At 35.4% G+C, this 16633-nt stretch overlaps 1 protein-coding gene across 1 annotated transcript in view; it reads left to right on the top strand.

Annotated features, from left to right (window-relative positions):
- LOC137627708 (beta-alanine transporter-like) overlaps positions 1 to 16633 on the top strand; it is a 48325-nt gene that overhangs the window by 22336 nt on the left and 9356 nt on the right. The window lies entirely within an intron of this gene.

The following is a 16633-nucleotide window of genomic DNA, read 5'->3' as shown; positions in this document are numbered from 1 at the left end:
ATATATATATATATATATATATATATATATATACTGTATGTATATATATATGTATGTATATATATATGTATGTATGTATATATATATATATAAATGTATATATATATATATATATATATATATACATGTAAAAATATACAGATCTTTATGTGTGTGTAGATGTATGATTTCACGTGAGCAAAAGTAAAGATTTAAGGACAAATGAAAACCTTAGAAATTAAACTAATATAACATGGTTTGAAAGTTTTTGAGAGGGTACTAGATGAAAGATTGGGAGCGACTGTACAGATTGGGAAACGGCAGTATAGATTCAAGAGAGGAAGAGGGTCTGTGGATACCATCTTTATAGGAAGGCAGATAAAGGACAAGAGAATAATGGGAAACAAGAAGTTCTTAGGTGCTTTTGTAAATTTAGAGAAGAATTATGATAAAATAACAAGAGGAGTGATTTTTGTTGCTTGAGGAAGAAAAAAGTTCCGGAGAAGATGGTTAGAATGTTAGAGATGGTGTACAAAAGACAAAGGAAAAAAAAAAGAAAAACTGTTGTTGTGAAAACAGAAACCTTTGAATTTAGTGTTGGGTTACACTAGGGGTCAGCATTAAGCTCGTTTTTCTTTGTGCTGGTCATGTATGTGTTAAGTGAAGAGATCAGAAATGAAGAGCTGTGTGTGCTATAAGCAGATAATTTGGTGATTACCACTGAAAATGAGGATGACTTTCGTAGAAGGGTTGTAGAATGGCAAGAGGCTTTAGAGAGGGGAGGCTTGAGGGTAAATGTGGATAGAACAGAACGTATGGTGAGCAGTGAGGATGGTAAAAACAGGATAGCCATACATGAAAGTAGAGGATATATTATAAATCTGGTGGAACAATTCAGATACTTGCTTTCTGCTATAAGTCAGGAGGGAGGATGTGAGTCTGAAGTTGAGAATAAGATAAAAGCATTCAGGGAGAATTGGACGGAGGTAGCAGGAGCGGTATAAGAGAATGTCATTCAAAATAAAAGTCAAAATCTATAGTACTGTGTTAATGTATGACTAGGAAACATGGTGTGTAAGATGAAAAGAGGAAGCAAAGCTTAAAAGAGCAGAGATAAGAATGTTGAGATGGATTATGGCAATATCGCTGCTTAAAAGATTGGAAAATTGTGAAATAAGATTGGTCCGTATTGAGGATGGTTGGCGGGGAAGGGGTGTGGAGACCTGGGGAGAAACATGTTAGGCAGGGATGGGGAAGTCGGAAGATCGAAAGCGAGGCAGAAAATTGGATGGCGAGATAAGCTGAAAGATACTATATAGAGAAGAGGTTTGGGGGAAGAGGATGCCTTTGACAGAAGGCGACTGACCGTTTAATGTAGGCACATCGGTGGAAAGAAGATGGAAACCAGGGAGGCATTACTAATAATAGGGGAGGGGGATGACTAAAATGAAAATAGCTGATTCTTAATAGTATAGCAAGGAGGAGGTATGGTAGGTGGACAAGATTAGATTGAGACGAATGGTTATTTGAAGCAAAGGTAGGTATGCATAAGAATATTATTAATCATTTTTTTTTCTTTAGAAAATAAAGAAAATAAGCTACGGCTGTTCAATAGAGCGTTTTATGGGGTACAGTATATGCAGTAAGGGAACAACTGATAGGGTTAGCAATGAAATGATAAAAATAACTACCGTAGGTACAGTGGAACCTCTACATACAATTGTCTTTACATACGAATGTTCCAACACCCGAAGTAAAATTCGATCAAATTTTCGTCTCGACACCCGAAGTCTTACTCCAACATCCGACGTAGATCATACTCGTAGAATTTTCTCGAAGCGTCGATCGTAGTTTCTTTTTTACGCTGGTAGACGGCAGCACGTCGGAGAGACGCCAATCGAGCGTCGCCTTGATCAGTCCTCTGTTCTCGTGCGCATCATGTGGTTGTCCTCTGTTCGCTCCGTTATTAACAGTGCTTTTTATCTTCCTTTTCCACGTTTTGTTTTTTGATTTTATGTATAATCATGGGTCCTAAGAAGCTTAGTTTCGCTTCAGGAAGTAGTAGTGGTGAGAAAAGGAAGAACTCAATGCTTTCATTACACCTAAAGCAAGAAATTATAGAAAAACATGAGCGAGGTGTGCGTGTAAGCGATCTGGCTAAACAATATGGCCGGAATATGTCTACGATCTCGACGATCATCAAACAGAAGGCAGCCATTAAAGCAGTCAAACCATTATTTCTAAACGTTGTAGCCCTACCCTCGAAGAGATGGGACGCCTTTTGTTGATATCGATAAAGGACAAAGAGATTGTTGGCGATACGATCACTGAAACGATCATTTGTGAGAAGGCCAGCGCTATCTATTGTGACTTGAAGGCGGCGGGCTCTGGCGGTGACGCAGGGGAGAGTTCAACCGATCCTACAACGGAGGAATTCAAGGCGTCTCGAGGTTGGTTCGGGAAATTTTAGAAACGGACCGGGATTCAGTCAGTTGTTCGGCAGGGAGAGGCTTCAAGTTCGGACACCAAGGCTGCTAACGATTTTGTTAAGAAGTTCGAAAAGATCGTGGAGGAGGAAGGCTACGTAGAGCAGCAAGTTTTCAACTGTGATGAAACCGGTCTGTTTTGGAATAAGATGCCCAGTCGAACATACATTACCGCCGAAGAGAAGAAAATGCTTGGCCATAACCCTATGAAGGATGGGTTGACTCTTGCCCTTTGTGCCAACGCCAGCGGGGACTGCAAAATAAAGGCGTTATTGGTTTACCATTCCGAAAACCCTAGGGCATTTAAGGCACAGAATTAAAAAAGACATGCTGCATGTTTTGTGGCGTGCTAATTCTAAGGCTTAGGTCACCAGGCATATCTCTGTCGAATGGGTAAACCTAGTTTTTGGCCCTGCTGTCAAGAAGTACCTTCAGGAGAGGAATTTGCCTTTGAAGTGCTTGCTTTGTTTGGATAATGCACCCACTCACCCCCCACGACTCGAAGATGATATCATCGACCAGTGCAAATTCATCACTGTTGTATCTTCCACCGAACACCACCCCTATCCTCCAGCCCATGGACCAGCAAGTCATCTCTAATTTTAAGAAGCTCTACACCAAACACTTATTTAAGCAGTGCTTTAATGTCACGCAAAGCACCAACTTAACTTTGCGTGAATTTTGGAGGAGCCATTTCAACATCGTGCATTGCTTAAAGATCATAGATCAGGCTTGGGAGGGAGTAACTCGTCGGACACTGAATTCAGCTTGGAAGAAGCTTTGGCCTGATGCTGTTTCTCCCAGAGATTTGAAGGTTATGGCCCCGAGCCTGAAGCTGTGCTTGCCGTAGAGGAAGATGTCGAAGAGATTGTATCCCTTGGTAAGTCCATGGGTCTGGAGGTTGATGAAGATGACATAACCGAACTCGTCGATTAGCATCATGAAGAGCTCACCACCGAGGAACTCAAGGAGCTGCAAGCCATGCAGCATGTGGAGTTCCAAGCGCAGTTGAATGAGTCGGAGGAGATCGAGGAGGTAGGTCACATCTTAAGTTCGGCTGAAATGAAACAGATGTTAGCATATCATCAACATGTGGTTGATTTCATCGATAAGCATCACCCACAGAAACTTCAGGTTTGCCGTGTAGTTTCGTAATTTGATGATGTCTGTTTAACTCATTTCAGAAAAATTCTAAAAAGCCGTACCAAGCAACTTTCTCTCGATAGTTTCTTTAAAAAATCTACGAAGTGGTCTAGTGATCGTGATGAAGAGAAATAAAGTGAAGCAAAGAAAAGTAAGACCGAATCGAGTGAAAGTGATGCAAATTAAAAGTAAAAAAGAAAAAAATGTAAAAAAAGATAATAAAATATAAAAAGGAAAAAAAAATAACCTAAGTTAGGTTAAAGTTCACGTAGTGTAAGTTAGAGTAAGTTACGGTACGTTATCGCAGTCACCATCTCTACCTCCTCGCTGATCTTCCGTCCCTCCTGCGTAGCAATTCTTATACCTGTGCTGGCCTGTCTCTAAGGTAAAGTGTCAATAAAAACCCCTTTTTTATTTATTATTTGTTTATTGTTATTCTTTTTTTAGATCTTTCTGTATTATGCAATTGTATTAATGTTATGTGTAATTATGTGTAGCAATTTATTAAGGAGTTATCATTGGTTTTTGGTCTGAGGAACGAATTATACAAATTACAGTATATTCTTATGGGAATATTTGTTCCACCATACGATTGTTTTAACATACAAAGCAGTTCCCGGAACGAATTAAGATCATATGTAGAGGTACCACTATATTGGCGGATCAAAATAATTATCATTATTTCTCTCGTGTAGAGACATTAGACGACGATAAGTAAGTAGAAAGAGTAAATTTCAGGATTCTAGATAGTAGGAGAAGAACACTTAAAAGGGCTAGCTAGGGATGGGTGGCAGAGGACACACTGGAAAGAAAAGGACTTAATTAATACCCAGAAGCTCAAGAGTGTCTGAATGGCAGTGTGGGTAGGATTGTTAGTCGTTCTACTGGTACTATGGAGCATTGACCACAAAGGTCGATTATCTCTCACTTAGTAATTAAAGTAAGATATGACAGTGATCAGTGTGTTGATTTCATTTGTATCTACCCACTTTTCTATGGGACTTTGTTTTATGTTGTATGTATATATGTATGTATGTATGTATGTATGTGGCCATGTATGAATGTATGTACACACACACGTACACACACACACACACACACACACACACACATATATATATATATATATATATATATATGTATGTATTTATATGCATATATATAAAATATTTATATGTATATATAAATATATATATATATATATATATATATATATATATATATATATATATATATATATATATATATGTATATGTATGCAGTGAATATATATATATATATATATATATATATATATATATATATATATATATATATATATATTTATATATATATATACATATATACACACACACACACACACACACATATATATATATATATATATATATATATATATATATATATATATATATATATATATGTATGTATATACACACACACACACACACACACACACACACATATATATATATATATATATATATATATATATATATATATACAGTATACTCTAAGCTGAGTATAGTTATTCAAAGTCAAATCTGATCTATTACCCTTCCAAAGATGATAGGCCTCCTGCTTCTCCAAATGAGCACGTCTACAATTTTCATTGAACCATGGTTTGTCCTTCACTCGTTACCTTAGCAGACGATAAGGGATGTGCCTATCAAATATGTTGACTAGATTCTCATTCAAAGGGACATCAAGATCAACGCTACTATATTATGATTCATGAGTAGGCTATAGTGGGAAGTTCGTATTAATAAAGGTAATTTATGGATATATGTGCTGTCAGAAGGCTTGGAAAAAGGCAATGAGATCCAAGATTGAGATAGTTTGAATATATGATGAGAAGAGATGAAGGGTAGTTAACCAGAAATAAAGAGAGAATATGAAATTGCCAGGACAAAAACGTGTAGTAAGATCAAAGAAATCAATGAAAAGCTTTCAAATGAAGACATAGTTCTAATGGGAACTCATATATGCATGCACACACATACACAGAGAAACACACACACATATATATATTCATATATACATATATATATATATATAATATATATATATATATGTATGTATGTATGTATATATACATACATACATACACACATATATATATCATATATACACACACATATATATATATATATATATATATATATATATATATATATATATATATATGTATATATATATAAATATATACATAAAAATATTATTGTTATTATTATTAATTGATAAGCTACAACCCTAGTTGGAAGAGCAGGATGCTATAAGCCCAGGGGCCTCAACAGGGAAAATAGCCCAGTGAGGAAATGAAACAAGGAAAAATAAAATATTTTAAGAACAGTAACAGCATTAAAATTAATATTTCCTATGTAAACTATAAAAACTTTAACAAAACAAGAGGAAGAAAATTCCATAGAATAGTGTGCCCAAGTGTACCCTCAAGTAAGAGAACTCTAACCCAAGACAGTGGAAGACCATGGTACAGAGGCTATGGCACTACCCAAGACTAGAGAACAATGGTTTGATTTTGGAGTGTCCTTCTCCTAGAAGAACTGCTTACTGTAGCTAAAGATTCTCTTCTGCCCTTACCTAGAGGAAAGTAACCACTGCACAATTACAGTGCAGTAGTTAAAACCTTTGGTAAAGACGAATTGTTTGGTAATCTCAGTGTTGTCAGGTGTATGAGGACATTGGAGAATCTGTAAAGAATAGGCCAGACTATTCGGTGTGTGTGTAGGCATAGAGAAAGAACCGTAACCAGAGAGAAGGATCCAATGTAGTACTTTCTGACCAGTGAAAAGACCCCATAACTCTCTAGCGGTAGTATCTCAACTTACCGCTGGTGCCCTGGCCAACCTACCACCTTCTACATACAGGCATGCGTATACAGACACATGCATAAATATATACATAGACATATACATACATGTACACATACAGGTATACATATACAGACACATATATAACCTTACATATAAATGTTTTTACACAGGATTAACATGTATATGTAGTTATGCACATATAACCTTATTGCCATAAATATACAATTACGTATATATCAGTACTTATATCTAGCATAATATGTAGTATCAAAGTACTTATGTATACTATATGAAATAATTGTACCCATCAGTGAATGGTAGTTTATGTCAAAATATTAATTTCACAGTAATGTTAATTATTCACAGTACATTCAGTTCTACATTAAGTGGTTAAAGTTTTTTTATATCGCTTGCAAATTTCTTTACATATAAAGGAGTCGAGTTTATACATTCCATGTACAATATTCAAGTTATTTTCAAAGGTTTCTTTTATGAAACTGGACTCTATGATGTTTCTTTCCAATAAGTTATTTGAATGAACCAATTTCTTTGCGCATGACCAATTAATAGTGTGATTATTATCTCTAACGGGGCTAAAGAGCGTATTATTATCTTGGCCCCTGCCAACAACAAGTGTTGGCTATAATACTCCAACAACAACAACAACAACAACAACAATAAATCAGTCCTCTGAAGAAGTATCACGAAACTAGTCAGGACTTAATCTTATATTTCATATTTTCATTTTCCTTGTGGTTCTTTTGCATATATATATATATATATATATATATATATATATATATATATATATATATATATATATATATATATATATATATATATATGTGTGTGTGTGTGTGTGTGTGTGTCAATTGTAGACGTCCTTATTTGGTGAAGCAGGAGGCCTATCATCTTTGGAAAGGGTAACAGATCAGATTTGACTTGGAATAACTACACTCAGCTTAGAGCTTTTGCTCAGAGAGTTTATGCTTCAACGGAAAAGGAATACAATTTAACCATAAAAGAAACCCTTTCTGGTACAACCCAGGAGCATAAGTGGTGGACTACCCTTAAATCTGTACTCTATGGTGTAGATGCAACAGTTCCTCCTTTACTTAAACTAGATGTCTGTCACTCACTGTCCAAAGGAAAGGGCAACACTTTTGGCTGATGTGTTTGCAGTAAGCAGAGTAATGAGAAACTTGATCCTCATTCCGGTTTTCCTGAGGCTTAACACACTAGTTTAGCTTTTTCATCTCATGAAATTAAAGCTGTCTTGACGAACGTTGACGCTTATGGAGTAGACCCAATTGGTATTTTTGCTTCTTTTTTTTTCTCTAATAAAAGCCGTAGATTTCTAAGTTATTTGTTATTTTGTGCATGTTAGCACTATGTAATTGTGTTAGTGGTAGCTGAAGTTCAACTGATTATCGCCCAATTTCCATAACTCCTATATCATCTAAAGTTTTTTAATGTCTTTTGACAAAACGTTATAATAGGTTTGCTGAAGTTAATCGTCTGTTCCTTAGTTTGCAATTTGGTTTTCGTAAAGGCTTTGGAGCAGGTGATGCCCTTCTTACAATCTCTAATGCTGTACAGAGATACTTTGATTGTGGTAAAGATGTTCGTATGATTGGTCTTAATTTTAGTGCTGCCTTTGACCATGTTAATCATGAAGCCCTTGTTTTCAAACTCAAACAGTTGGGAGTGAATGGGTCGTTTCCTAGCATTTTCTTGAATTTCCAAGAAATAGATCGCAAAGCATTGTTGATGAGTACCAGAGTGAGTATAGGAATGTGATATCTGGTGTTTCCAGGATAGTTTCTTGGCCATTATTTTTCATACTACAGTATATACACTTGACACATGGTTTGGCCTAGAAAACAAGTTTGTTGCATATGTAGATGATGCTCCACTCTTTGCATTAATTCCTTCTCCTGAATGTAGTAGATCTGGGGTTGCTGACTCGCTTAATAGAGATCTAGTTAAAATTAGTGAATGGTGGAAATTACGGGGCATGAAGTTGAATCCTAACAAAATTCACAGTATGATTTTAAGTAGGTCAAGGATAGTGGCTTCTAAACATCCGGATCTCAGCATTGGTAATGTTTCTTTAACTTTATATGACTCTTTTAAAATCTTAGGTGTGATTCTCGACAGCAAATTCACTTTTGAGAAACATATTAGGTCTGTGTCTTCTTCAATTGCACAAAAGATGGCTTATTAAGAAAGTCTCTTAAGATTTTTGATAAACAAAATATTTTGAAGAAGTATTTTAATTCTTTCATTCTACCATGTTTCGAGTATTATTCTCCGGCCTGGTCTTCAGCTGATGATTCTCATCTTTATTTGTTGGACAGGAACTTTCTTATTCCGGATCTAAATATTAATATCTGGCACAGGCCTCCAATTAGTTCATTATGCATGCTGCATAAGATTTTTCCTAATTATGATCATTCCATTACACTCAGATCCTCCGGGAGGACAGTTCCATCTGTTCGTAATATAGCCATGAGGCTCAACACTACACAGTATTCTAAAAGTTTTTATTCCAGCTGTGACCAAGTTTTGAAGATTTTCAGTCTTCTATTTTTCTCCCATTTTTCCACCTTTTAAAATTCCCGAACAACAGCCCCCACGGGCCCATTTTCATCAATCATTTAGACACATATACGTATGCATACTTTTTGTTTATATAATTTGTTTCACTAGATTACACACATATTTACGGATATAAATACGCTCACAAACATGCACACACACACACACACACACACACACACACACACATATATATATATATATATATATATATATATATATATATATATATATATATATATATATATATATATATATAGATACATATCTATGTATACTATAATTTATCACTAACTCGCGTGATTTTTATTTTTTATTTTTAAAACAGGCCGCAATTACTATTTAATATCGGATTCTCTCTGCCATGGGATCACAGTCCCTCTGGGAGATTCACAACCTTGGCAAGGAAAAGGTGCATATAAAGTGAATCTCCCTATGGGTCTGTGATACTGTGGTAGATAGAATTCAATAGTAAATGTTATTTGTAGTATATTTGAATATATATATATATATATATATATATATATATATATATATATATATATATATATGTACATATATGTGTGTGTGTATGTGTAGATATGTATATATATACACATATATATGTATATATATATATACACACACATAAATATATATATATATATATATGTATATATATATATATATATATATATATATATGTGTGTGTATATATATATATATATATATATATATATATATATATATATATATATATATATATATATATATATATATATATATATTAATGTATAGATTCCGAGTCTGAACACCCAAAACATATTATACGATTATGACTCCAAAAGTTTGGGTATTAACAAAATATACTACACTATGGCTCGTGACTGGGAACCAAACATATAATATTATATATACTACGACTGTAAAGTTCATCAACCTTTCAATTTCCAAATTACCTTGTTTGCTTTTACACTAAGGTTGTTACATTTTAAACATAAATACACGAATTCTGAGACCGTTAAATAACTCCCAGACAGCAATATATAAAACACTGAATATCCAAAGGTCTCTTAAATGCACACACAAAACCTGACTAGGTAATTACCTTTAAGTATTAATAAAACTTGTCTAATTCTCAATTTGGTTCTTAACAGGAATCAAGCGGAAACTGGTCTTTAATAGTGATGATTGGAATAATACACTCGTTACAAAAATAATTATATTTTATATAAATTGCAGCACTTTGAAAAGAATTTACATAATACTAATGTAATTCACTAGAAAAAATTAAATTTGAAAAAAAATTTGAATAAGATAAAAATTTTATGATCTGAAATCATATAACTTAACTTGAAGTATCATATCTGAATAAAATTTAAACCATAGAAAAGAAATAATGCAATGAAAATAATACAAATGCTTAAAACAATTCTGAAATAGTACAATGTTCAAGTCTGACTCTAAATGAATATTAGTTAACCAGATTGATTTACAAATATATCCTGCCCACAGGCCCGTTTACAAAAAATGCTATACAATGCCAACACTCACCCTATAACAATGAATTAAAAAATCACATTTTAGTATTGCGTGACACATGATTTGCTTTGGGGCAAAGAGTCACTTAGGAGTGGACACACTAGAACGCACTGAACATTTCGAATACACTGGGTTACGGGGGTGGGTGAGAGAGAGAGGGGGGAAGGAGGCTATCTTCTAGCTGCAGTTTAAACTCGATCTCTATGTCTGTCTATCTCTCTGACTCTGACCCAACCTTGGGTCGTTATATAACAAATTTTGCGAATTCCAGAAGGTTCTAACTTGTTTGTAAAGCGTGTGGTTTGTACCAAATGTCAAAGTTGCCAAATACAACTCTCCCAAGCGCTGTACGTACGATACGCCAGATGAGTCAGTCAGCTAGCTCCACCCACCCATTGTCCGCCAAATGAAAAAAAAAAGATAACATCCTCTCACCGGTATTTCATGAACATTTGAAAAAACATGGTAAAGAACATTCCAAAGCACAGGTTCTGAAATGCTCTTCTTAACATGACGCAATACATTGTAAAATGTAAAAGAACATTACCTATGCCGTTGTTCCTACCACACATGAATCCTACAAAACTTTCAAATAGACTATGTAAGACTTCTTAGCAAACATACATGAAATAAAAATATCTATTCGTAAAAAAAAAATATGTAAATTACATATTTTAACTTGAGTAAAGAATATAATGAAATTCACTACGAAAGTCTTACGTAATTTACATAAAACACTTATATCTACAGGAGAGGGGCTCATTTTACGAGCTGGGTATCATCTCTTCAATGCACAAATGAAAACAATACAAATTAATATAAATAACATTATCAATAATCTACGATATTTAATCTACAACAGACCAGCTTCGTAAGATAGTTCCCCCTAAAAAAGATTATTCATAACGGGTCTGTTATGTATTATTGATTCAGCCCGAGATAAATAATCTGCAAACACACAATCTTAACATGTTCGTTATCTTTACCTGATTTATTCTTTACGTAAATACAATACGGTGCAAACATAATGACCATCTAGTTAACCTTTGATTATTACTTTCATCTTATTCACAAAAGTTAAAGGATTGTGATCGGAATATACTATAATCTCTTCATATTGAGGTCGACTTACATAAATTAAAATCTTGTTCATTGCTGTGATCAGCACCAGCAGTTCCATTTCAAGTGTCGAGTCGACTCGTTGCTTCTTCTTCAGCTTCGAGGGCATAAGGCACACAAGATGAAGAATTCCTTCCTTATTTTCTTGTAATATGACAGCTCCAATCACGTTATTCGATGTATCCACTTAGATAAGACATTTCTTGTTTGAATTCCGGTGCTTGAAGTATCGGCTTCGAAGTTGACATGGCCTTCCTCAGATTTTTCCTTTTTCCTGATATCTCGATAACGTAGGTCCGTCCATTGCTTTCCTCCAAAATCCGGAATGGTTTTGGGAACTCGTTGGCGAGAGGGAATCTTCTTTCCGATGCGTAGGCCAATACCTGCCGTTCTACCATAACCTTTCTGTTCGTACTTTTCATGCCAAACCTTTTCTTCGCCTGTACTTGCCTCGTTTTCATGTCTTCTAGGGAAAATTTCCCTCGCCGTTTCCTTTCCTCCAATCCGTAACATTTCCTTCTGTTTCCTCTCGATCTTTCATATTTCCTGCCAACATTTTCTTTGGTCCTTTGTTGAAGGGTCCTTCAACCAGTCTATTCGTATTCTTCCTACCAAACCTTTCCTTCTTCCGTCCTTGACTCGTCGTCTTCATGCCTTCTAGGGAAAATTTTCTTATCTCTGATTCTTTTCACCAAATTTTTGATATATTCGTCTTCTGTTTTCTCTTGATCCTTCCATTTTTCTGCTAACCTTTTCTTCGGTCCTTTCCTGAAGGGTTCTCATCGTATTTCCGTTGGGCATAAGGGAGCTTCTTTGATGCACTCGTTGGGCTTTTCAGCCATTTGACATACGAGACATGCACGACAAAACTGGTTCACGTCCTTATGCATGCCAGGCCAGAAAAAAAGTGTTTCATTATCTTCTCCGTCGTCTTTCTTATCCCCATATGTTCTGTCTTGTGCGCTATCATGGTCACCTGTCTTCTCAATGGTACGGTATTTAATATTTGCCGATATATCACCCCTTCGGTCTTTCCAGGGATATCAGCGAGTCTATGCTTCCTCATAAGCAACCCATCCTTAAGATAATAACAGGTCAGAGACTGTTGTGCCTCCGTCTCGTCCACCACACGGTACAATAATTCTGCTAATGTTGCATCCTTGAATTGCAATCTTATCAGCCTTTTCCTACTCACTTGTCCTACTTCTAATGTTGAATTTTATATTTTTTCTAAGTTCGTTTCTTCATAGTCTACTTGTCTGCTTGTCTGTCGCTCCTTTTCTCTAGGTTTACTCTTGATTTCTCTTCTTGCTTACCATCAAGGGAATCCTCTTTTTTGGAAAACAAATCCTACAAGTTCATTTCTCCTTCGATTTCTTTTACTTCTTCATCCACTTTTCCACTTGTATGTCGTTCCTCTTCGTTCAGGCTGATTGAGTTATCTTCTTGCGTATCATCAAAGGAATCCTTTTCTTCTGAAAACAAATCCTCCAAATTCATTTCCTCCATGTCCATTGTTTCTTTGTCTTCGTGTCCACTTGTCTGTCGTTCCTCTTCGCTCAGGCTTACTCTTGAGTTCTCTTGCGTATCATCATAGGAATCCTCTTTTTCGGAAAACAAATCCTCCAAATTCATTTTTACCAGGTCGATTGTTTCTTGTTCCTCTTGTCCATTCGTCTGTTGTTCCTCTTTGCTCGGGCTTAATCTTGAGTCCTTTTCTTCCGGAAACAAATCCTCCAAATTTATTTCTTCGAGGTCCATTGTTTCTTTATCCTCTTGTCCACACGTCCGTCGTTCCTCTTTGCTTGGGCTTACTCTGGACTTCTTCTCTTGCGTACTATCAAGGGAATCCTCTTCTTTGGAAAAAAAATGTTGTAAGTTTATCAATCCTAAAAATTCTTCTTCTTCTTCGTCAGCCACTTCCTTCTTCATACTCCTAGTCGTAACACCACTAGGAAACAGAGACGGGTAGTCCTTCTCGAGTCCAATCATAGGACTGTACTTCAAGGGTTTCTTCGTTACAATGGGGTAAGTCACGAACGGCGCTCCACCAACCTCATTACCCAGCAGGATGCCTACTCCTTCGACAGCCATTGAACCCTTAACCACAAAGTCAAAATTACCCGTCACCAACTTGCATGACAGTTCTAAACGGCAAATAGGGGCGACCTCCTCACCTCCTATTCCCTTCAAAATAATTGAGTGCCCTGTGAGAGACTGTTCCACCAACGGGTGTACTCCCCACACCACCACACTGTGGTTACAACCTGTGTCGCCCAATATCCTGCTTGGGATTCGCTCCCTCCCGTCTATTGCTGCTAACGTTCCTTCATAAATATATGGTTTAAAGGCGTCCAAGCTGTTTGAGTTTGTTCTGTTTATCGTGTAAATGGTTGCTGGATCATTTTCCTCTCTGTCCTTTCCTGATTGCCTCTTAGTCTTCGTATTCTGTGAAGTTGAATTATCTTTAATCACATGGACGACTGTTTTTGGTTGGTTTGACCAACATTCCTTACTGATATGGCCTCTCTTGCCACACTTAAAACAGATAATATCAACCTTCTGTACGTCTTTTATGATACTTGAAGGAGGACGATTCGACGTTTGTTGCTGTGGTACTATTGCATTTTGCTTAAGGACAGTACCAGGGCTACTTCTGTTGTAACTGTTGAACTTGCTCTCGTAGTTATTTCCGAACTGGTTTCCATGATTCGGCGAATACTTGACACTTGGTTGGAACGAAGATGTAAACTTCGTGCCTGAGGAGGGTTTATGACTGATATTATTGTAATCTTCACTCAGCGAAGCGGCTTTATCGAGTTTCTTCTCCTCTCTCTCTCAAGTACGTTCGAATGTGTTCAGGAATTCCTCGTAGGTACTGTTCTAGTATTATCAGTTCTTCCAAATCAGCCTTCTCCTTTAAGTTAGCAGCCTCTCTCCATCTCTTGAAACATCGTCGTACCTTATAAGCGTAATCCAGGAAAGTCATTTTCTCGTCCTTTTTCAAAATTCGGAACCTTTCATTATGATATTCAGGGGTCATCTGATACGCTTGCAGCACGCTTTTTTCACTTCTTGATACTCCATCCGCTGTATATCCATGTATAAATATATATATATATATATATATATGTATATACTTACACACACACACATATATATATATATATATATACATATATATATATATATATACATTAACATGCGTGTATATATATATATATATATATATTATATACATATGTATATATATATATATATATCTATACATATATATATGTATATATATATATATATATATATTATATATAATCCTCATCATCAGCCGTAACTAGTCCACTGCAGGACAAAGGCCTTAGACATATCCTTCCGCTAGCATCTGTTTAGGATCTTGCTATGCCAGTCTATACCTACAAAATTTTCGTAGCTCGTTAACCCATCGTCTTCTCTTCGTTCCCCTACTTCTTTTGCAATCTTTGGAGACCCATTTTATTAGTTTCAATGTCTATCTAGTAATTGTCATTCTCAACATATGTTTTGCCCATATCCATTTCTTTTTCTTACATGTTAGAATATCCTTCATTTTAATCAGCTCTCGTATCCATGTTGTTCTTTTCATGTGTCATATTGTTATACCCATAAATATTCTTTCCATAGCTTTTTAAATTTTAACTAGCATATTCTAGACTTTAGTAAGGCTCCAAGTTTCAGAAGCATACGTTAATACTCGTAGGGCCATCTAATAAAATAGCTTTCTTTTTTAGATCGATTTTTATTAACAGCCTATATAGCGTTTTACAGATATTGTCTGGCCTTGTTGAGCAAAGATATACAGGCAAGTAAGTTGCCGCACATTCAAGTACCTGGTGAACTGCTTTAGTGGCATTCTACTTTTCAATATCTCATTTTGTTTCCCAAAAGATTCCCATGCCATACTTATCCTTCTTATAATTTAGGTCTCAGGTCCTGCCAAAATACTTACTTTCCATCTATGTACTGCACATACATGTTTATTCATCAACAATCTCTATTTGTTATCTTTGTATTTTCTTTGAACATCTTAGTTTTACCATATTCCTTTTCAGTTCTATATGAGTTCTATATTCAGTTCTAATTGCTAATTTTGCTATAACATATTTCATGTAATCAAATTATAGAATATTTTCTGGTTATGGTTTATACAGTCTTTTTAAGTTGTATTCTAACAATATTGCAGCTGGTTTATACTTCTTTCTGCTAACAATGTGTGTCCGTTCCTGTTCTCTAAGTTATTCCTCTAGGTAATGTGTGCCCTCAACAAATTTCTTCCTAAATTTATTTCATTTACTTATCATGTATTTGTCGACGAACTAAATGTCTGTATTTTCCTTTCCATACCTTCTCAAGTTTTTAATTTGTCCTTGAAAATTCATTTATCTTAGGTTCTTATTTTGCTACTAAAGGCATTTATTTCCTCCTAGATAATTTACACCTGTTTCACAATCCAGATTTTCCAAATCTTTTGTTGAAAATATAGCTCAATCCCTCTATCTTCTGTTAGATTTACTATACCTGCTTCTAGAAAAGAAATATGCTATTAGGATATTGTCAATTTTCTTTTTCAACCGAGGACTGTATTTTTTCATTAATTTTGTTCTTTCGTTTGGTACAATTTACCTCAGTTCTCTTTACCTCCAACATGATGTGATTTCTCTGTCACATAGTTATCGTTTCGGTAATAGGTTGAGGATAGTCCCTAATTTTCCTAGGCCTCCCGTTGACCCCTCTAACGACCTTAATCCCACATTCACTCTGGAGGATCAGCAATTCTCAGAATGCACAGGTTGATGTCTTTATGATACCTTTTGCTGGCAAATTTTAGTGCTTTTTTATTACAGATTTTTTCGTTGCCTTACTTGATATTCTTTCATCCTCTTAGAGTCAAGTTACTCAATTCATCTAAGTTGAACT

Source organism: Palaemon carinicauda, chromosome 35, assembly GCF_036898095.1.
Source record: "Palaemon carinicauda isolate YSFRI2023 chromosome 35, ASM3689809v2, whole genome shotgun sequence".
Lineage (NCBI taxonomy): Eukaryota > Metazoa > Arthropoda > Malacostraca > Decapoda > Palaemonidae > Palaemon > Palaemon carinicauda.
The sequence above is the reverse complement of the archived record's forward strand: the minus strand, read 5'-3'. Positions and strand labels throughout refer to the sequence as shown.